A 23,451-nucleotide genomic window follows, 5' to 3' on the forward strand; every position below is an offset into this window, starting at 1 on the left:
ACACAAAAGTGGAATCTTGGTTAACTCGCATCCAAAGTCCTTTAATGTTTGCTTCATCCAAAATAGTTGGGCACAGCAAGCGCCGACCACCACATACTCGGCTTTGGCGGTGGACAAAGCAATAGAATTTTGCTTCTAAGCCCCAAGACACCAAGGATAGACCAATAAATTGACAAGTCCCGGTAGTACTCTTTTGAGTTACTTTGCAACCGGCATAGTCCGAATCGGAATAGCCAAGTAACTCAAAAGTGGAGCCCTTAGGATACCACAAGCCAAGATTAGGAGTGTGCACTAAATACAAAAAAATTCTCTTAACAGCCATCAAATGACATTCTTTTGGATTAGCTTGAAATCTTGCACACATGCACACACTAAGCATAATATCAGGCCTAGATGCACAAAGGTTAAAGAAGTGATCCAATCATGTAGCGATATACCTTTTGATCGACATCCTTTCCTCCTTGATCAAGATCAATATGTCCATTGGTTGGCATGGGTGTCTTGATGGGTTTGGCCTTGTTGAAAGCTCTAGTTTGGTTTTGGTGAATTGATGAAACCCTAAGTGCTAACCTAGTTTATCAAGTGATCGTGAGATAGGTAGCACACTCCAAGTGATGAAGCAAATGAAGATCATAGCATGATGATGATCAAGTGCTTGGACTTGAAAAGAAGAAAGAGAATAACAAAAAGCTTAAGGCAAAGGTATAAACCATAGGAGCTATTTTGTTTTGGTGATCAAGACACTTAGAGAGTGTGATCACATTTAGGATTGATAGCCATACTATTACGAGGGGTGAAACTCGTATCAGAATGCGGTTATCAAAGTGCCACTAGATGCTCTAACTTATTGCATATGCATTTAGGATCTAGTGGAGTGCTAACACCCTTGAAAATGTTTGTGAAAATATGCTAACACATGTGCACAAGGTGATACACTTGGTGGTTGGCACATTTGATCAAGGGTGGTGAAGTTTGGGAGCAAGGGTAAGAAACTCCACTGGTGGAGTGTCGTGCGGACAGTCTGACGGTGCTACCGGCACCCTAGACAAAAAAGACAGAGGTCACTGGAAGTGACCGGACGTTGGCCTCGGTTGGACCGGCACGCCCGGTCAGGTGTAGCAGCAAAGATGCTGGCGTCAGTCAAACGACCGGACGCTGGGTCGCTCTATGACCGGACATTGAAGGGCTGCGTTCGGTCGTGTTGTCGGTCAGCACAGTAAGAAGTCATAGTGTGACCGGACGCTAGCAGGGTCCAGTCAAGCATGACCGAACGCATCTGGTCGGCAAAAATCAGTTTTGGAACCTTACTCTAAATGATCAGACGCTGGGTGTTCAGCATCCGGTCAACTCAGGCGTAGTGTCCGGTCAAGGCAGATGACCATTGAAGTCAGGACACGTGGCTAACTACGAGCGACCGGACGCTGGGGGCTCAGCGTCTGGTCAACTGACCGGAGAGTCCGGTCAGCCCGCGTTATGCCCAGTGAAGGGGTATAACGGCTCTATTTTATGGGGGCTTCTATTTAAGCCCCATGGCCTGCTATAGCTCATACTCTTGGCCATTTGCATTGACATAGCAACCTTGTGAGCTTAGCCAAAGCCCTTCCACTCATCTCCATCATTGATTCATCATCTTTGTGAGATTAGGAGAGAATCCAAGTGCATTGCTTGAGTGTTTGCATCTAGAGGCACTTGGTGTTCATGTTTCGCTGTGGATTTCACTTGTTACTCTTGGTGGTTGCCGCCACCTAGATGGCTTGGAGCAGCAAGGATCATTGAGCAGAGGGTGGTGATTGTCTCTGGCTCCGATCGTGGTGATTGTCTCTGGCTCCGATCGTGGTGATTGTGAGGGGTTCTTGACCTTTTCCCGGCGGAGTGCCAAAAGGTATTCTAGTGGATTGCTCATGGCTCATGTGATCCTCATCTTGTTTTTGTTGTGCAGCACCCTATTGAGGGTTTGGCATGTGAAGCTAATTAGCGCATGAACCTCCAAATGGGTGAATCATCACAACGAGGACTAGCTTGTTGGCAAGCAAGTGAACCTCGGTAAAAATCATTGTGTTCATCATTGATTCTGAGGTGATTGGTCTTCATTGTTATTCATCCTTATGATTGATTGGTTCTTTCATCTACACGACGGTATAACCTTCTTGATCACTCTCTTTACTTTACCGCAAACTAGTTGACAAGTTCTTTAGTGTAGCTAGTTGTGAGGGCTTGCTTGCTTGGTTGGTGTGGCTCTTTAGTTAGCCTTTGAGAGCACACTAACATAGAATAGTGTCATAACTTTTGTGTGAATAGACACTATCTAAACTAGAATTGTGGTAGGTGGCTTGCATTTTGAGTAGGCTAGCGCAACACTTGCTTCGTCTCATAATTGTCTAACCTTTTGTTAAGTGTTGTTGTAGAAATTTTTATTAGGCTATTCACCCCACTCTAGCCATTAGGACCTTTCAAGTGGTATCAGAGCTGAGGTCACCGTGATTTGAGGCTTAACAACCTTCGGTGTAAAAATGGCTCAAATCAACAACACCAAGAAGCCACCCCAATTTGATGGCTCAAATTATCCCTATTGGAAGGCTAAGATGACAACATATATCAAGTCAATCAATAGGAAGGTTTGGAAGGTGGTGGAGACTAAGATTGAGATTGAAGATGAAGAGGCTCCCACCACCGCCGAAGAAATGCTACTCCAAAACAATGACATTGCTCTTAGTGCCATCCATGATGCTTTGGATGAGAGAACCTTTGAACAAATCAAGAACATTGAGAGAGCTCATGAGGCATGGAAGAAATTGGAGGAATTATTTGAGGGCACTCAAGCCATGAAGGGTGCAAAGGCATACGTCCTCAAAGAAAAATTTGCAAGCTTCAAGATGAAGAAAGATGAGAGTGTGCTGGAGATGTTCCATAGGCTTTAAGTGCTTGTCAATGATCTTAAAGCACTTGGTGAAGAGGTGAAGGACAAGGACTTCTCACATAAGTTCTTGAGATGTTTGCCTTCGAGATTTGGTACATTGGTCACCATTCTATTGAGAAACGGTTTAGACACCATGACACCAAACCAAGTATTAGGGGATATAATGACCGATGATACATATAGAGATGATGATGAGAAGGAAGAAAAGAAGGAGAAGAAAGATGAGAAGAAGGATGACAAGAAGAAGAGCATGGCATTCAAAGCCACATCATCCAAGGGCAAAGCTAAGCAAGAAACATCAAGTGAAGATGATGATTCATGAGATGATGATGATGATGAGAAGATGGCTCTCTTTGTCAAGAGATTTGACAAGTTCATGGTGAAGAAGGGCTATCGTGCTAGGAGAAAGAAGTCTTCATCCAAGAACAAAGAAGAGTCAAGAAGGTGCTTCAAGTGTGGAAGCAAAGATCATCTTGTTGCTAAATATCCATACAATAGAGACAATGATGATGACAACAAGAAGAACAAGAAGAAGGTCAAGAAGGAAAAGAAAGAGAAGAAGGACAAGATGGCCTTTAGGAAAAAGAAGGGTGGTTCATATGTAGTCACTTGGGATAGTGATGCTTCCTCAATTGATGATGATGATGATGATGATAGTGATGATGTCAAGACCACCAAGAAGAAAGTTCTTGCAAACATTGCTATCAATGAGAAGCCTTCTCTCTTCGAATCTTCATCATGCTTCATGGCTAAGGCCACTAAGGTACAATCTTGTGATGATGAAAGTGAGGAAGAATATGATGATGAAAATGAACATGAAAATGATAGTGATAGTGATGATGATGAGCCTACCAAAGATGAATTGTTTGACATGCTAGAAGATGCTAAAGAACATTTTGACATTAAGAGGAGAGAATGCAAAAGCTTGAATAAGGAGGTAAAAGCCCTTAAGCAAGCCCTTGATGAGCTCAAAGCAACTCATGAGAGGCTAGAGGAAGCCCATGAGAAACTAGGCAAGGCTCACAAGAAGCTTGAAAAAGCTCATTCTTCTTTGCTTAATGAGCAAAATAAAAAGAAGCATGTTGAAACTTGCAATATAGGCTTAACTTGTGATATAATTGATGAATCATTATCTATGCCTATCATTGTTGCTCCCACTAACCCTTCTTGTAGTACTTCCACCTCCACCTCATCTAGTAGTGATGGTCTCACTTGTGATGCCTCACTAGTGGTTGAGAATGAGAACCTCAAAAAGGAGGTCAACAAGCTCACTCACACCTTAGCTAAGGCTTATGGTGGTGAGGACCGCTTGCTTATGTGCTTGGGTAGCCAAAGAGCTTCTCTCTATAAAGAGAGATTGGGCTACACCCCCAAGAAAGGCAAGGCAGCCTTTGCTCCTCACAAGACTAGTTTTGTGAAGAATAATGGTCGGTTTTGCACTAGTTGCAAGTAAGTTGGTCTGTAGAGCAAAAATGCATGAACAAGAAATCACAAGCTAATGTATCCTTCATAAAGCTTGATTCATGCTATATGCTTACTAGGGATACAAATGGTGTAAAGGCTAAGTTCATTGGTAAACCATGGATGGGCTCAAAGAAGAAAGCCATTTGGGTACCAAAGAGCTTAGTAACTAACCTTCAAGGACCCAAGCAAGTTTGGGTACCTAAAAGGAATTGATCTTCTTTTGTAGGTAAATTACAAAGCCAGAGGAAGGCATTGGGTTCTTGATAGTGGGTGCACTCAACACATGACCGGTGATGCAAGAATATTCAACTCAATCAACACTAATGGCAATGATGGTTATGATAGTATCACATTTGGTGATAATGGCAAAGGCAAGGTCAAAGGGCTTGGTAAGATTGCAATATCCAATGACATGAGCATATCCAATGTGTTGCTAGTAGAGAGCTTGAACTTCAATTTGCTATCCGTAGCTCAATTGTGTGATTTTGGATTCAAATGCATATTTGGGGTAGATGATATAGAGATCATAAGTGTAGATGGCTCTAACTTGATCTTCAAAGGATTTAGATATGAGAATCTATACTTGGTTGATTTCAATGCTAGTGAAGCTAGATTATCTACATGCTTGTTCACTAAGTCTAGCATGGGTTGGTTATGGCATAGAAGGCTTGGTCATGTTGGAATGAAACAATTGAATAGATTGGTTAAGCATGACTTGGTTAGAGGCTTGAAAGATGTTGTGTTTGAAAAGGATAAGCTTTGTAGCTCTTGTCAAGCCAGAAAACAAGTTAGAAACACCCATCCTAAGAAAAGCATGATGAGCACTAGTAAATCATTTGAGTTATTGCACATTGATTTGTTTGGGCCAACACAATACACTAGCATCGGTGGTAACAAATATGGCTTTATGATAGTGGATGATTATACTAGATACACTTGGGTATTCTTTCTAGTGGACAAAAGTGATATGTTTGCAACATTCAAATCATTTGTCAAGGGCATTCACAATGAGTTTGAAACAACCATCAAGAGAGTTAGAAGTGACAATGGTAGTGAGTTCAAGAATACTAGAATTGATGAGTTATGTGATGAATTTGGAATTAGACATCAATTCTCAGCTAAATACACTCCACAATCAAATGACCTTGTTGAGAGAAAGAATAGAACACTTATTGATATGGTAAGGTCTATGCTTAGTGAGTACAATGTGAGTCAATCTTTTTGGGCCGAAGCTATCAACATGGCTTGCTATTGTAGCAACCGCCTCTATTGTCACCGATTGAAAGAAAAGACACCATATGAGCTCTTGAATGATAGAAAGCCCAACATTACATATTTTCGGGTCTTTGGGTGCAAATGTTATATCTTGAAGAAAGACACAAGATTGGGCAAGTTTGACAAGAAATATGATGAAGGATTCCTACTTGGTTATTTCACTACAAGCAAAGCATATAGAGTTTGGAATTTGGATAGTGGTACTCTTAAGGAAGTTCATGATGTTGAATTTGATGAAGCCAAGGGTTCACAAGAAGAGAATGAGAACTTAGAAGATGTTAGAGGCATTCAACTTTCAAATGCCATGAAGAACATGGATATTGGTGAATTAAGGCCTAGGCAAGTGAATGATGATGAAGATGATCAAGTCCAAGTGCTCTCTAACTCAAATGTGCAAGATGATACAAATCAAGTTAGTACAAGTGGCTCTCATGACAATGAACAAGATCAAGTGGCTAGTACATTATCTCAACCCAATGATCAAGCAAGTACAAGCAATCAAGTTCCAATACTCCAATCAACCAATGTTGCAAGAGATCACCCATTGGACACTATCATAGGTGATATTTCTAGAGGTGTACAAATAAGATCAAGATTAGCTTCATTTTATGAGCATTTCTTATTTGTATCATCCATTGAACCAAAGAAGATTGATAAAGCTTTAAAGGATGTTGATTGGGTGAATGCAATGCATGAAGAGTTGAATAACTTCACAAGAAATCAAGTATGAGAATTAGTAGAGAGACCAAAGGAACACAATATGATTGGAACCAAATAGGTCTTTAGAAACAAGCAAGATCAAGATGGGATAGTAGTAAGGAACAAAGCAAGATTGGTAGCATAAGGCTATACACAAGTTGAAGGTCTTGACTTTGGAGAAACATATGCCCCGGTTGCTAGATTGGAAGCAATTAGAATCTTGCTAGCCTATGCTTGTACCCACAACATCAAGCTCTATCAAATGGATGTTAAAAGTGCATTTCTAAATGGCTACATCAATGAAGAAGTATATGTTGAGCAACCTCCTGGTTTTGAAGATGACAAGAAGCCCAACCATGTGTACAAGTTGAAGAAGGCATTATATGGCTTGAAGCAAGCACCTAGAGCATGGTATGAGAGATTGAGGGATTTCCTACTCTCTAAAGGGTTCACAATGGGTAAGGTTGACACCACTCTTTTTATCAAGAAGATTAGAAAAGATCTATTTGTGTTGCAAATCTATATTGATGATATTATATTTGGATCAACCAATCAAGATTTTTGTGATGAGTTTGGAAAGATGATGGCTAATGAGTTTGAAATGTCCATGATTGGAGAGTTGAGCTATTTCCTTGGTCTTCAAATCAAGCAATTGAAGAATGGTACATTTGTAAGTCAAGGCAAGTACATCAAGGACATGATCAAGAAGTTTGGCATGAATGATAGCAAAGCCATTAGTACACCAATGGGAACCAATGGCAACTTGGATAGTGATGCAAGTGAAAATATAGTGGATCAAAAGTTGTATCGGTCTATGATTGGAAGCCTACTCTATATGACCGCATCAAGGCCGAATGTCACGTTTAGTGTATACATGTGTGCAAGATTTCAAGCCTCACCAAGAGAAAGTCATTTGAAGGCCACAAAGAGGATATTGAGGTACTTAAAGCATACACCAAATGTTGGCTTGTGGTATCCCAAAGGAGCAAAGTTTGAGCTAGTTGGTTACTCCGACTCGGATTATGTGGGATGCAAGGTTGAAAGGAAGAGCACCTCGAGCACATGTAGATTGTTGGGAAGATCACTTGTTTCATGGTCAACAAAAAAGCAAAATAGTATTGCATTATCAACCGCCGAAGCCGAATACATATCCGCCGGTAGTTGTTGTGCACAAATACTTTAGATGAAGACCACTTTGAGTGACTTTGGAATCAAGTTCAAGAAAGTGCCATTGCTATGTGACAATGAGAGTGCAATCAAGTTGACAAACAATCCGGTTCAACATGCAAGAACAAAGCACATTGATGTCTGCCATTATTTCATAAGAGATCACCAACAAAAAGGGAACATTTGCATTGAGAGTGTAGGCACCGAAGATCAACTTGCCGATATATTCACCAAGCCATTGGATGAGAAAAGGTTTTGCAAGCTAAGGAATGAGTTGAACATATTGGATTTCTCAAATATGTGTTGATGCACCCCCCACTCATATGACATGCCTCTCCTTCGAGCAATTCAAGGTAAAAGTTGATTGGCATGACAATACATCTTTGCTAAGGACATGATTAGTGCATCTAGTCACATTTTTAATTTTATTAGGACCTTTCAAGTGGTTCTATTTTATTAGGCTCATTCATGAAAATCAAATGATTTTGATGTCTATATGGTATCACTATTGCTTCTATGCTTGACTTGATCTAGTGGTAGCATATGACATGTTTATGGGCTTATAATCCTAGTGTTTAATCTAGAATATGAGCTCTAAGTGTTTAACTCAACATGGTACAAGATAACCCTTATTTGGAGGTGTGAAGAAGCTTGTCCTTGGATCAAACCGAGTTAAATATCTTTGGCAAATGATCTAGATTGGACCAAATTTGGGAAAATGATCCTCACCCCATTGATTGACATTGATCATCTCTACCTATCTATATTTTGAACCTTTGTGGTCATTGATGACAAAGGGGGAGAGAAACAAAGATATAAGTAATAGGGAGAGAGTTTGACATAGGGTGAGAGATATGACAAAGGAAAGAGATCAATTAAAATTTTGAGCACACAAGTAGGGGGAGCAAGCTCATGAACTTATATGGTGCATTTGAATGTGCATTTCATATGTTTGCTTGCATGGCACAAGTTTTAAAATTCAATATCTATGCTTGTATGGTGTATGCTAGTTGTTGGTTTGAATGATGAAATGAAAACTAGCATGCATATGATATCTAGTGATTTCATTTCCAAATATTTCCAAGTGGTATTGAGCTAACCATGGTGCTAAGGATGGTATATTGGTGCACTCCGATTGGTATCATGCTTCAAAGGTCCATCTTTTATACCTTAGCATCATTTGGTAGACATCGTCTCCTATATTTCCTATCTAAGTATATGTGCAAGCTACAATCCAAACTCTTAGCACATATGCAAGCTAACCATGAAACTTGTCCATACCCTTTTACACATGGTAAATATGCTTGGACAAGCAACATGGATTCAATTGATTTTTAATTCATATCTTTGTATAAGGGTTGTCATCAATTACCAAAAAGGGGGAGATTGAAAGCTCTAGTTTGGTTTTGGTGAATTGATGAAACCCTAAGTGCTAACCTAGTTTATCAAGTGATCGTGAGATAGGTAGCACACTCCAAGTGATGAAGCAAATGAAGATCATAGCATGATGATGATACCATGATGATGATCAAGTGCTTGGACTTGGAAAGAAGAAAGAGAATAACAAAAAGCTCAAGGCAAAGGTATAAACCATAGGAGCTATTTTGTTTTGGTGATCAAGATACTTAGAGAGTGTGATCATATTTAGGATTGATAGCCGTACTATTAAGAGAGGTGAAACTCGTATCGGAATGCGGTTATCAAAGTGCCACTAGATGCTCTAACTCATTGCATATGCATTTAGGATCTAGTGGAGTGCTAATACCCTTGAAAATATTTGTGAAAATATGCTAACACATGTGCACAAGGTGATACACTTGGTGGTTGGCACATTTGATCAAGGGTGGTGAAGTTTGGGAGCAAGGGTAAGAAACTCCACCGGCGGAGTGTCCGCCCGTAGAGTGTGAACAGTCCGACGGTGCCACCGACGCCCTAGACAGAAAAGACGGAGGTCACTAGAAGTGACCGGACGCTGGCCTCGGTTAGACCGGCGCGTCCGGTCAGGTGTAGCAGCAAAGACGCTGGCGTCGGTCAAACGACCGGATGCTGGGTCGCTCTACGACCGAACGCTGAAGGGCTACATCCGGTCATGTTGTTGGTCAGCACAGTAAGAAGTCATAGTGTGACCGGACGCTAGCAGGGTCCGGTCAAGCATGACCGGACGCGTCCGGTCGGCAAAAATCGGTTTTGGAACCTTACTGTAAACGATCGGATGCTGGGTGTTCAGCGTCCGGTCAACTTAGGCGCAGTGTTCGGTCAAGGCGGATGACCGTTGAAGTCAGGACACGTGGCTGACTACGAGCGACCGAATGCTAGGGGCTCAGTGTCCGGTCAACTGACCAGAGCGTCCGGTCAGCCCGTGTTATGCCCAGTGAAGGGGTATAACGGCTCTATTTCATGGGGGCTTCTATTTAAGCCCCATGGCTGGCTATAGCTCATACTCTTGGCCATTTGCATTGACATAGCAACCTTGTGAGCTTAGCCAAAGCCCTCCCACTCATCTCCATTATTGATTCATCATCTTTGTGAGATTAGGAGAGGATCCAAGTGCATTGCTTGAGTGTTTGCATCTAGAGGCACTTGGTGTTCGTGTTTCACTATGGATTTTGCTTGTTACTCTTGGTGGTTGCCACCACCTAGATGGCTTGGAGCAGCGAGGATCATTGAGCAGAGGGTGGTGATTGTCTCCGGCTCCGATCGTGGTGATTGTGAGGGGTTCTTGACCTTTCCCTGGCGGAGTGCCAAAAGGTACTCTAGTGGATTGCTCGTGGCTTGTGTGATTCTCATGTTGTGTTGGTTGTGTGGCACCCTATTGAGGGTTTGGCGTGTGAAGCCAATTAGCGCATGAACCTCCAAATGAGTGAATCACCACAACGAGAACTAGCTTGCCGGCAAGCAAGTGAACCTCGGTAAAAATCATTGTGTTCATCATTGATTCCGAGGTGATTGGTCTTCGTTGTTATTCATCCTTGTGATTGATTCGTTCTTTCATTTACACGGCGGTATAACCTTCTTGATCACTCTCTTTACTTTACCGCAAACTAGTTGACAAGCTCTTTAGTGTAGCTAGTTGTGATGGCTTGCTTGCTTGGTTGGTGTGGCTCTTTAGTTAGCCTTTGAGAGCACACTAACATAGAATAGTGTTTTAACTTTTGTGTGAATAGACACTATCTAAACTAGAATTGTGGTAGGTGGCTTGCATTTTGAGTAGGCTAGCGCAACACTTGCTTCGCCTCATAATTGTCTAACCTTTTGTTAAGTATTGTTGTAGAAATTTTTATTAGGCTATTCACCCCCCTCTAGCCATTAGGACCTTTCACTTGTCCAAGTTAAACTTGTTCAACATGTCGTTGGTGTACTTGGTTTGACTTATGAACGTGCCATCCTTGAGTTGCTTGATTTGAATTCTAAGGAAAACTTCAACTCTCCCATCATGGACATCTTGAACCTATTTGTCATAATCCTACTAAATTCCTCATAAAAAGCCATATTAGTACTACCAAATATTATGTCATCGACATATATTTGGCAAATAAATATATTATTATTGACTTTGCGAGTAAACAAAGTAGCATCGGCCTTTCCTATCTCAAAACCTTGTTTGAGTAGGAAATCCTTCAAACAATCATACCAAGCTCTAGGAGCTTGTTTGAGCCCATAGAGCGCCTTGTCGAGCTTATAGACATGGTTTGGATACTTGGGGTCTTCAAAGCCCAGTGGTTGCTCTACATACACCAACTCGGATAGGGGGCCGTTGAGAAATTCACTCTTCACGTTCATTTGATATAACTTGAAATCATGATGAGCGGCATAGGTAAGTAGAATACGAATTGATTCTAGCCTAGCCACCGGTGCATAGGTCTCCCCAAAATCCAAGCTTTCAATTTGAGTGAATCCTTGAGCCACCAACCTTGCCTTGTTCCTTGTTACCACACCATGATCATCTTGCTTGTTGCGGAAGACCCACTTGGTTCCAATCACATTTTGCTTGGGTCTTTCCACCAAGGACCAGACTTCATTCTGAGTGAAGTAGTTCAACTCCTCTTGCATGGCTATCATCCAATCCGGATCATCAAGTGCCTCTTCCACCCTACGAGGTTCCAACGGAGAAACAAACGAATAATATTCACAAAAACTTGTTAAACGAAAACATGTAGTTACCCCTCGTCGAATGCTCCATAATATGTTATCAATGGGATGATCCCGATGAATGGATTGATGTACTCTAGGATGTGGCACTTGAGTTGATCTTTGGATGGGACCATCGTCGTCATCATCATGGTCATGATCGATTGGAGAATCACAATCATGAGCTTGTGGAGGGTTGACTTCACTTCTTTCTTCATTATTGAGTTGAGATTGAACTTGCTCATTGTTGACACCATCTTCATGAGAATGACCTTGTGCTTTATTTGATCTCCCATCTTAATTATTTCTTGTTGCGGAAGCTTCACCATGTTTATTGGATGAAACATGATGAATGTTTGGATCAAGATCATCATGCACAACATGGTCTTCATCTTCATCTTCGATGGGCTTTACTTTACCAATGGCAAGCTTCTTGATTGCTTCATGTGTAGCTTCTTCATTACCTGCAATCTCAACATTGACTTCCTCTTTTTGAGAGCCGTCGGTTTTATCAAAAGTCACATCTACCGCGATTTCAATCAAACCAGTGGTTTTATTGAAAACACGATATCCATGTTTGTTAGTACCATAACCAAGCATGAAACCTTCATCAACCTTTGGTGCAAACTTAGAGCTCTTGGATTTCTTATTAAGTATGAAACACTTGGATCCAAAAACTCTAAAGTAGTGCACCTTAGGCTTTTTACCGGTTAGAAGTTCATAGGCGATCTTTTCTCTTTTCTTGTGAAGATATAAGCGGTTGATGGCATGACATGCCATGTTGACCGCTTCCACCCAATAGTTGGTTGGAGTCTTGTACTCATCCAACATTGCTCTTGCGGCTTCTATGAGCGTTCGGTTCTTCCTCTCCACAACACCATTTTGTTGTGGAGTGTATGGAACCAAAAACTCATGCTTGATTCCTTCTTCATCAAGAAACTCTTCAATGTTGGTGTTCTTGAACTCCGTCCCATTGTTACTTCTAACTCTCTTGATTTTGACATCAAACTCATGTTGGGCTCTTTTTGCAAACTTCTTGAAGATACCTTGGACTTTACTCTTTTCACGCAAAAAGAATATCCAAGTGAAATGAGAATAATCATCAACAGTTACAAAACCATATTTGTTACTACCAATGCTTATATAAGCGACGGGTCCAAATATGTCCATGTGAAGCAACTCCAATGGTCTTTCGGTTGTCACAACATTCTTGACAGGATGTTTAGCTCCAACTTGTTTTTTCGCTTGGCATGCGCTACAAATCCTATCTTTCTCAAAAGAAACATTTGTTAGTCTAAGGATGTGTTCGCCTTTTTAAAGTTTAGCCACGTTCCTCATTCCAACATGGGCAAGTCGGCGATGCCATAATCAACCCATGCTAGATTTTGCCATTAAACAAGTCTCGGGATTTACTCTATTTGATGTAAAATCAACTAGATAGAGTTTCTCTTTTAAATGACCCGTAAATGCAATAGAGGAATCCTCCCTTCTATAGACTTCCACACCCTTATCCATAAAGAGACAATTGTAACCCATCTCACAAAGTTGTGAGACGGACAACAAATTGTATCTCAACAAATTCACAAGTAAAACATTTGAAATGGAATTATCATTTGATATAGCAATTTTACCCAAACCGAGGACTTCTCCTTTTCCATTGTCACCAAACACAATATTTCCACTTTGATCATGACTTGGTTGGAATGATATAAACATGTCCTTCTCTCCGGTCATATGATTGGTGCATCCATTATCCAACACCCAACTTGTTCCACCGAAGGAATATTCCTACAAGGATAAATTAAGCTTTTGTTTTAGGTACCCAAAAAGATTTGGGTCCTAGGGGGTTAGTCACATAAAACTTGGGCACCCAAACACTCCTCATAATTTCCTTTCTCTTTTGGGCACCAACAAACTTAACCACAATCTTGCCATCCTTGCCCCAACAACACATATAGTCACTAGCATAGCACCATGGAAGTGGTGCTTATGGCTTGGGGACATCGGATTGCTTTGTCTTGATTGTCTTGGTACTTGTAGGTTGGATCTTTGGAATGTAGACCTTGTTGTTGGCCTTGTATATTAGCTCATCAAGAGCAACGCCCTTGTTGAACTTCACACAAGGCACACCATTGATCATGTTCCTTCCATTGGCCTTTCCATCATACCTATTGTAGCCAATGCCTTCCTTGATTGATGGGTGCCTTGATGACTTGTATAAAGTCTTGTTGGATTGCTCTTGACACTTGCACCCATTCTTTAAGATTATCTTCAACCAATGAATCTCCTTGTCTTTCTTCTCTAACTCAACAAGGTTAGTTGTATATATGTTTATATCAATTTTATAGCATCTTTTAGAACCATTACTAGTGGAGACATTAGAGTCTTCGGTTGCCTTAGGAGAAGTTGAAGTGCTAGCCCAAAGAGTACTATAGTTTAGCTCAAGATTTCAATATTTTTCTTCCAAGCTTGTGAGGCTTTCTTGAGCTATACTCTTCTCATTCTTGAGGCTAGCTACTTGATCATTAACCGAGGAATGTTCCTTAGTCAATTTCCCAATTGAGTCATTGGCTAAAGACAATTCAACGGTTAACTTCTCAACCTTCATCTTTTCCTCGGCGATAGATGCTTCAAGAGCAAGGTTTTTCTCTCTCTCTCTTGAGTGATTATATCTCCTTGCATCTCTAAGCATCTATTCCTCTTCTATAATTTCTTCATTAGTGTTTTTATTTTAGTGAAGGCCTTTTTACCAAATTTCTTTATCATGGTTGCTTCAATTTCTTCTATGTTATGATCACAACTATCATACTCATCACTAGATGAAACGGGTGTAGTATGTACCTTCTCCCCTTTTGCCATGAGACAAGTTGGGGTGTAGTAGTCATTGTCGATGAGGTTGGGGAAGAGTTTTTGGTGGTGAAGTTGAGTCAGGAAAGATCATGGTTGGTGAAGAAGAGTGGTGGATGGCGATGTTTGCGGCTCCCTTCTTCTTCTTCTCATCATCACTTGAGTCACTATCACTTGACTCCCATTCTTCTCCAAGATGAGCTTCACCCTCTCTTCTTGTCTTTGTTCTTCTTGTCTTCATCCTTGTCATGCTTGTGCTTCTTTTTCTCATTAGGACAATCAGCTATGAAGTGATCGGTTTGACCACATCCATAGCAAAATTTCTTTTTGAACCTTCTCTTTCCATCACCATAGGTCTTGCGGTTGCTTTTCTTCTTCATAAACTTTCTAAGATTTCTAATCACAAATGCAACCTCCGCATCGGAATCTTCTTCTCCACTTAAGGAATCATCCTTCACTTTATTCTTCTTTTCTTGACTTAAACCTTGACCTTTATGTTGTTGAGTTGCTTTAAGGGCTGCACTCTTGTTGAATCCCATTGTATTAGGATTTTGATTGTGAGCATTGATTGCATCTTCATCTAGACACTCATGATGCTTGAGTTTTGAAATAACTTCTTGAGGTGTCATCTCATCATAACCGGGCCTTTCCATGATCACGGACACTAGCATGTTGTTCTTGGCTCTATAGGTTCTCAGCATCTTTCTAGCAACCTTGTTGTCATCCCATTCGGTGCTTCCAAGAGCTCTTATGCGGTTGACCAATGCCATGAGCCTATCAAACATGGATTGTGTTGTTTCATTTTGCAAGAATACAAATCTTTTCCAATTCACCATGAAGTAACTCAATGTTGCCTTTTCTCACACTTTTATCTCCTTCAAATGACACTTTCAAAGTATCCCAAATTTGTTTTGCACTTTCCATTCCATTCACTTTTCTAAACTCATCTGAAGCTAGGCTTGACACAAGCAATGCTACGGCTTGTGCATTTTGATGGAGGTTGTGCACTTCTTCCAGAGTTATCTCTCTATCTTTATCGGTAGGAATCATCACACCAACATCCACAACTTCCCAAAGTCTTACTGCAATGAGATGCATCTTCATCTTGTAAGACCAATTGGTGTATCTTGTTCCATCAAAGTGAGGTGGCTTACCAATGTTGACGGACGGAGTATGTAGTGTTGAACCTTTTATGAGTTGTCCATAGTCAAAACTCATGTTTGAATATATTTCCTTTCCATGAGCATGCTCACCGGCTCCAATATCACTAGCGGCATCTTTGTTTGCTTCATTCTTGTCACTTGTATCATTCTTGCCACTTATTGCATCATCAACCTTCTTGCTCAATTCTTCCTTCATCTTGTTCATCTCATCTTGCATCTTGAAAGAACTTGACTTGAGCACCCATCAACTCTTCAGTTATTTTCTTGGCCATCTCGGTGGCAACGGCTTGCATCTTGTCGGACTCCGACATTGTTTCTTCTCACGCGGTGAAGCGCAAAGAGAAGACCTAGCTCTGATATCAATTGAAAGGATCTAACAATGCCTAGAGGGGGGGTGAATAGGCATATCTAAAAATTAACTGCAAATGCTAAGTTCAAATTTGTCAGTCAATGTCGGAAGTCCCTAATGTAGACGAGGGTCCCAATCTTCCGTCAAGTTCAAGATAAACAACGATTTGTTCGGAGAGCGACACATCGATCCGGCTTCAGATCACAAAGACCCAAATCCTGCAACCTTAGCACCACGTCTCCTTTGGTTATCAACCATGTCACAATCCGATTGACCTCGCCAAGAAGGCTAATCCCTGCTGCAAATCGAAGAACACAAGCAAGAACAAGATAAAAAGCAACTCAATTAAAGTGACAATTGCAGATGAATTATTAAGCACTCGAAGTTGGGGTCTTGTAAACCGATAACGGCGACTGTTCAATGACAGATTGATAAAAAACAAAACCCCAAAACCTAATGTAGGTGGTGGCTACTGATTATATAGTCTAAGGGACATCCAAGGATCCCTCTTCACGTCCTAAAGGTGTCCCAACACGTTACAAGGCCCAACGGCCCAAAAGACGATGACGCAGCGCCGTGACAGATTCTGGACGTCAACTTGTTTCGACGATTCCCATTGATTCTAATGAAATTTTGATGTGGGACCACTTTCATTGGTTTCCTTATAAAATTATCTTTCCATCCATATGTGGATCATCAAAAATGTAGTTCGAATGCGTCCTGGGCGTCCATTTTATTGCAGACTGGTCCTGACGGCCGAGGCAGACTCGAACTCGGATTGGACTAGGCCTCTGGCTTGGCTTGGACGTCCTTGCTGGCCTCCTAAGGTGGTGGCCAAGGAGGAGGACGTCCAAGGCCATCTCTTAGGCGTTCTCCATCTTCTTGGGGCGTGCTCCAACTTGGGCCTGGGTTCCAAGGATGTCTAACAAGCCCATGACGACAGTGTAGCTCCCGCCAGAAATAGCGACAGAATATATTGATGATTTGGAGGCCTTGCCGACGTGATATTGAGATGAAATCAGATCTATTTGAAAGCTTATCAAACAAGCTTTCCATCAAGTGCTCATTGACCTCGATCGCACTCCGGATGGATGAGTTATGGCCTTCCCAATGAGGCACTATCGGGCTACCGACGAACCAAAAGTTCAACTTTGATGAACTTCCATTATGAAACACATTTGAACCTACAATCAAATAGTGACATGTACATGTAGAACCAAGTGAATTATAACCAAAGCCACTATGCAAATGTAGGAATGAGCGCACCTTATAATCATTGTTCGTATCCAAAGGTGCCATGTCCTCATCATCCTCCCCTTCTTAACAATAAACCGTCCTCGGTTTGAGCTTAGCTGGAGGACAAGTTGTTGGTAGTAGCCAACATTGCTCCCCTTCTTGAAATTTAACCTGTTGCCTCATTACAAAACTTGGGGATTTCGACATGACAACATTATCGCTATTGGTGCCCTCTAGTTGATCATATTTTTGCACAATGAAAGGAGATTTCAGAGTTGAACAAATATAGACACGATGCACCATATACTCTCGTTTACAATTATATTTGCCAATAAAGTGATATGTACAAGTAGACAACCACGACAATTCAACACATTTAAGTTTCTCTTCTAAACTACTAAGAGCATATAAAGTATCAAACTCAATATAACCCAAAGTATTTGAAGAATACAATAATTTCTTTTCATCTTTTTCGGTAGCAATGGGAAGCAAATTTTTATGTTCAGCATAAGTAATTGGTTCCAAAACATGTAAAACTAAAGCATCTTCAACCAATTTATCTTTGTCACAAGGAACATCAAGCAAATTATCATGGGACAAAGATAAATCAAGAGAGGGTTCCACTAACAATTGCTCTATGACAGCATGGTTTGTGGAAAAATTTAGTACATTAAGACAATTTTCACCTTCCGTGAGTGTAGGACCATGGGCATTACCTGTGTTCTCAGCAGGAGTAATAGGTGCATGGTGAAGTGATGGTTCTGAATTTGCATATGAGGTTGTGAGCTCCTCATTTTCTTCCATGTCATCCTCTCGCTTATGGACATTATCCTATAGAAGGTTAGTCATAGCAAGAGGAATAACAACAGACTCTTCCTCTAAATGGTGCACCTCAGCATACGAAGTCAAAATAGGAGATGGATTAACAAAGGTTTCTCGCATAAGAAGTTTCATATCATTCCAAGTTTGAGGTTTATCAGAAGGATCTAAAGACTCCCACCAAGATAAAGCAGAATGTCGGAAAACACTAGCTGCATTTTTTACCTTCCTCCTTGGACACATAAAGCGAGTAGCAAATATGTTATTGATGGCAATTTCCTACTCCATGTACTCATCAGCACCTATACCATCATAAGTCGGTGGATACGAACAACCTATCATTGTAAACACAAAAACAAGGAACAAACGGTGAAAGTTATCCCTATCAAATGACTATGTGGTTGCAGTGGTGTCACTTTTCACAGCAAGTGGAAGCGTCTTACCAAGCTCTTACAAAGTTATTACCAATGCAAGTAGTGGCGGTACAACCGGCGGCTGGTTCATGATACCTGTGAGGCAGTGGTACCGAGATTGCAAGGGTCTTTTTCTGTACCGATCTGAAGTATATGTGGAGCTTGGGAGGCACGCAAAAGAACAAATATGTATATGTGGCACACAAGTCAGTGACAGACAACAATATTGAATAAATATCCAGAGCACTTGTCCTAGTTGCTGGTCTATACGTGTTTCTATCACCAGTTGTGATAAACAAGAGAGAAAACAAGGATGAAAGGAAACAAGTATTAAAGGTAGCAACGGATGTAAACAAGGCAAAAGGTATCACAAACAATAGAGCTATTGAGTGTTCCTTATGTGTTCCTTTTCGATATCTTCTATTCTCTTTTACTATTTTTTTCTTTTATTTTTTGTCCAATCTTTTTTCTTGCTTTTGCTCTTTTGATATTTTTTCTCAGCAAGGAGCACACAAGAATAAACCACAAAAAATTTGAGCTCAATTGAATAAAAGATGTGGCCTCTAGAAAATTAGGACTGTGCTAAAAAGCATATCAAAACTTGTGGGCCCAGAAACTCAATTTTCCTAATCGAATTTCGCAAATCTAATTTTTGCGAACCTAGAAAAGCTAGGATGAAATAGATCTAAAATTTTCTGGCGTTCTCCATAGATATAAAATTTTTCCTGTTTCGAGTTCGGATGCAAAAGTTATGATTGTTTTAAAGAAGCTGCTCGAATCAGGGATTTAGTGGACACAAGATGCAAACCGATGGTGATACGGAATAGCGGCGGGTGGAGGTATCAACACAAACTAGAAAAGAACACAATCTAAACCAGTAACAAGACTTTGTCCTAGGACACAAACTCAACAAAGCGGACTCTGAAACTGAATCATGCAAAGGCTATGGCGCGGATGGTTATAGGATAGGAAACAGATATGGCATTGGACTATGGGATAAAAGCAAAAACACTCGAACTAAGGGTAAGATATGAATTTGATGGTATACCTGAAGCTCTGATTATCACTTAATGTAGACGGGGGTCTCGATCTTCCGTCAGGTTCAAGATAAACAACGATTTGTTCGGAGAGCGACACACCGATCCGGCTTCAGATCACAAAGACCCAAACCCTACAACCTTAGCACCACGTCTCCTCTAGTTATCAACCATGTCACAATCCGGTTGACCTCGCCAAGAAGGCTAATCCCTGCTGCGAATCGAAGAACACAAGCAAGAACAAGATAAAAAGCAACTCAATTAAAGTGACTATTGCAGATGAATGATTAAGCACTCGAAGTTGGGGTCTTGCAAACCGATAACGGCGACTGTTCAATGACAGATTAATCTAAAACAAAACCCCAAAACCTAATGTAGGTGGTGGCTACTGATTATATAGTCTAAGGGACATCCAAGGATCCCTCTTCACGTCCTAAAGGTGTCCCAACACGTTACAAGGCCCAACGGCCCAAAAGACGACGACGCAGCACCGTGACAGATTCTGGATGTCAACTTGTTTCAACGATTCCCATTGATTTTGATGGAATTTTGATGTGGGACCACTTTCATTGGTTTCCTTATGAAATTATCTTTCCATCGATATGTGGATCATCAAAAACGGAGTTCGGATGCGTCTTGGGCGTCCGTTTTATTGCAGACTGGTCCTGACGGCCGAGGCAGACTCGAACTCGGATTGGACTGGACCTCTGGCTTGGCTTGGACGTCCTTGCTAGCCTCCTAAGGTGGTGGCCAAGGAGGAGGATGTCCAAGGCCATCTCTTAGGCGTTCTCCATCTTCTTAGGGCATGCTCCAACTTAGGCCTAGGTCCTAAGGATGTCTAACAAGCCCATGACGATAGTGTAGCTCCCGCCAGAAATAGCGACAGAATATATTGGTGATTTGGAGGCCTTGCCGACGTGATATTGAGATGGAACTAGATCTATTTGAAATCTTATCAAATAAGCTTTCCATCAAGTGCTCATTGACCTCGATCGCACTCTAGATGGATGAGTTATGGCCTTTCCAATGAGGCACTATCGGGCTGCCGACGAACCGAAAGTTCAACTTTGATGAACTTCTATTATGAAACACATTTGAACCTACAATCAAATAGTGACATGTACATGTGGAACCAAGTGAATTATAACCAAAGCCACTATACAAATGTAGGAATGAGCGCACCTTATAATCATTGTTCGTATCCGAAGGTGCCATGTCCTCATCAGTCCCGGCGTTTGGGTTGAAACTCCCGACATCGTCAGAAGGTCCAACATAATCGTCAGCAGTCCCGATGCCTACGTGAACTACAAAAGCAGTGCCAAATTTAACTTTGCGGATAAATAATCTTACAACCCCACTTCCTAGTGGTTTGGTGAAGATATAGGGTCACTCCCTTGACGCCGTAATGCCTCCAAACCGTAGATCGAGTCCAAACCCTAAAATAAAGTTTGGGAGAGAAAGAGACAAACAAATACAAATAATCTCTAGCAATCACAACAATAAGCACACGGGATACAAGGATTTATCCCGAGGTTTGGCAACCCCACAAAGGAGCTCCTACGTCCTCGTTGTTGAGGTGGCCACCAAGGTCAGAGTCTCTTCCACCTCCTTGCTTCTCTCAAAGCGACCACAAAGGTCACTTGAGCTTTCCACTAAGAAATCAAGGGTAATACAAACTTTCCAATGCCCTTCCACAAGATGGAAGCTCTTGGGCAACGCCTAGCCGGCTAGGGGCAAAGCCCCAAGAGTAATAGATGCAAAATCAACCGGCTTGACGAAGAAATCAAGTGCTCAAGCTTGCCAAAGTGATGCTCTCACTTAATCCACTCTCCTTTCACTCAAAACCCTAAGGAAATCGAAGATTAGAGCAAAGGGGGAAGGAGAGGGGTGCTTTGGTTGCTTGGGAGCTGTTTAGCACGAAGTGGGTCAGCTGTAAATGAGTTCGTAACGGTTAGAAGTGAAGAGATGGGTATTTATACTCCAAGTGAAAATCTAACCGTTCAGATCTACGCCGGAAGTTCCGACGCAGATCTCGGGACTTCTGACGTTAACAGAAAACACTGTTCACATAGGGTCAGAAGTCCGTGCGTACAAGTCAATGTCGGAACTCCTGACAAGCATCGGGACTTCCGACGGTCAGAACTTCCGACATACGTCGGGACTTCCGATGTGTGCAGTTAAACAACTAGCCAACACCGCTGATGTCGGGACTCCCGGCTTGGGTCGGGAGTTCCGACAGTCAGAACTTTCGACGTACGTCGGGAGTTCCGACGAGCGCAGACAGCCGGCCAGCAGAACCACCGATGCCGGGACTCCCGGCTTGGGTCAGGACTTCTGACGTCCACAGTCACTGTGCAGGCTAAGTGACTGAAAGTCAGAACTTCCGGCAAGAGTCGTGACTTCCGACTGTCGGGAGTTCCGGCTTACGTCGGGACTTCCGACACCGACAGTCACAGAAAAATAATCTACGTGCTCGTGGAGTGCTAGAGTGTCTCTCTTTTGATTTTATTTTAATGCTTGAGCACTCTATCTTCCTTAGACCAACTAAATTTGCATCCCTCTTTATAGTGCGGTGGATCCTAAACTCAAAAACAAAATTAAAACCTTTGGAGAGCGTCGCCTTTTCAACTTTAAGAACTGAGGGATACCATTTCATCTTTATCAACTCTTTGAATCTTTAATGGGACTAATAGCTACGACATATCTCATTAAGATCACGTTAGTCCCTAATTTGGATGTCATCAATACACCAAAACCCACATAGGGGGCAAACGCACTTTCAAACACGAGCAACAGCGATAAACTGGACGTAGGGACATTCTGCCCGAACCAGTATAAATCTCAGGTCCTCTAAGCACACCATCCGAGCCAGACGCACAATATTAGAAATTTACTTGTTGGTGGTAACTCGAAACACCGACATATAGTGTAAAGCTTGATCGAGGATTAGGGGGGCTAGTTGTTTCAACTTTTTGCTAGAGCCAGAAGCCGAAACAAACAGTTTAGCTGCTGAGTTGACTTTAAAAAGCTAGAAAGCTAACTTCTGAGAAGCTAAAAGTTGAAAAGCATATTGAGAGGTGTTTTTCCGATTTGGAACGCTGAGAAGCTAAAAATTTATTACAAAAGTCAATAATAAAAAGTAGAGGGTTAGAAAGCTAGCTTTTAAGTCAAAAACTATAGCTCAAACAAACAGACTCTAGATGTATAAGACTGTCTCCAACCGTGGGGACCTAAAAACGAAAGGCATTTCATCCTTTGCGTCGCGCACAGCCAATGGGTTAGGACCCAAAACATCACCCTTTCCAACAGACAACGCAAAAGATCCGGTGGTCGCGTCCTCCTCCGTGCGCTGCCTTCGGCCCGGCCGCGTCCTCCTCCGTGCCGGCGTGTCGTTGCCTTCGGCCTCCCTCTCTTCTCCCTCTCCTCTCCCTCTATCTCCTCCCTCCGGCGGTGCGGGACCCCTCCTGGCAGGCGAGCGAGGTGCGCAGCGGACGGTGGGGGCCGAATCCGTCTCGCCACGCCGCATCGGCCGCGCTCCGCCTTGCCGGCCGCGGGAGCAGCCGCGGCCGCTGGCTCGAAGGAGTCGCTGTCGCCGTGGGGGAGAAGCAGCCAGCGGCGACCTTGCCGAGGCCGTCGGCAAGGAGCGAGGTGACGGCATCGAGCCCCGTCGTCCTCGAGAAGGTCCAGCGTGACCTCGACCAGCTCCTCCCCGTCGTCGGAGCTCCGGTCAGAGCCGCACGGTGAGGAGCCCGTGCTCCCCCGGCGTGCCGACGCCCGATCACAGGTTTGGGTCGCACGTCTGGGAGAAGGCAAATTTGCCTCCCCTCTCTCCTCCCACCCAAAATGCGTGCTGGATCTGCGTCGTCCGTTGGAGCCGGTTCTGAGAACGCAAATGCACTGTGGCGGACGCAATTTTGCGGTTGCGTCGCGTTGTTGG

Source organism: Miscanthus floridulus, chromosome 6, assembly GCF_019320115.1.
Source record: "Miscanthus floridulus cultivar M001 chromosome 6, ASM1932011v1, whole genome shotgun sequence".
In the NCBI taxonomy this organism is placed as follows: Eukaryota; Viridiplantae; Streptophyta; class Magnoliopsida; order Poales; family Poaceae; genus Miscanthus; species Miscanthus floridulus.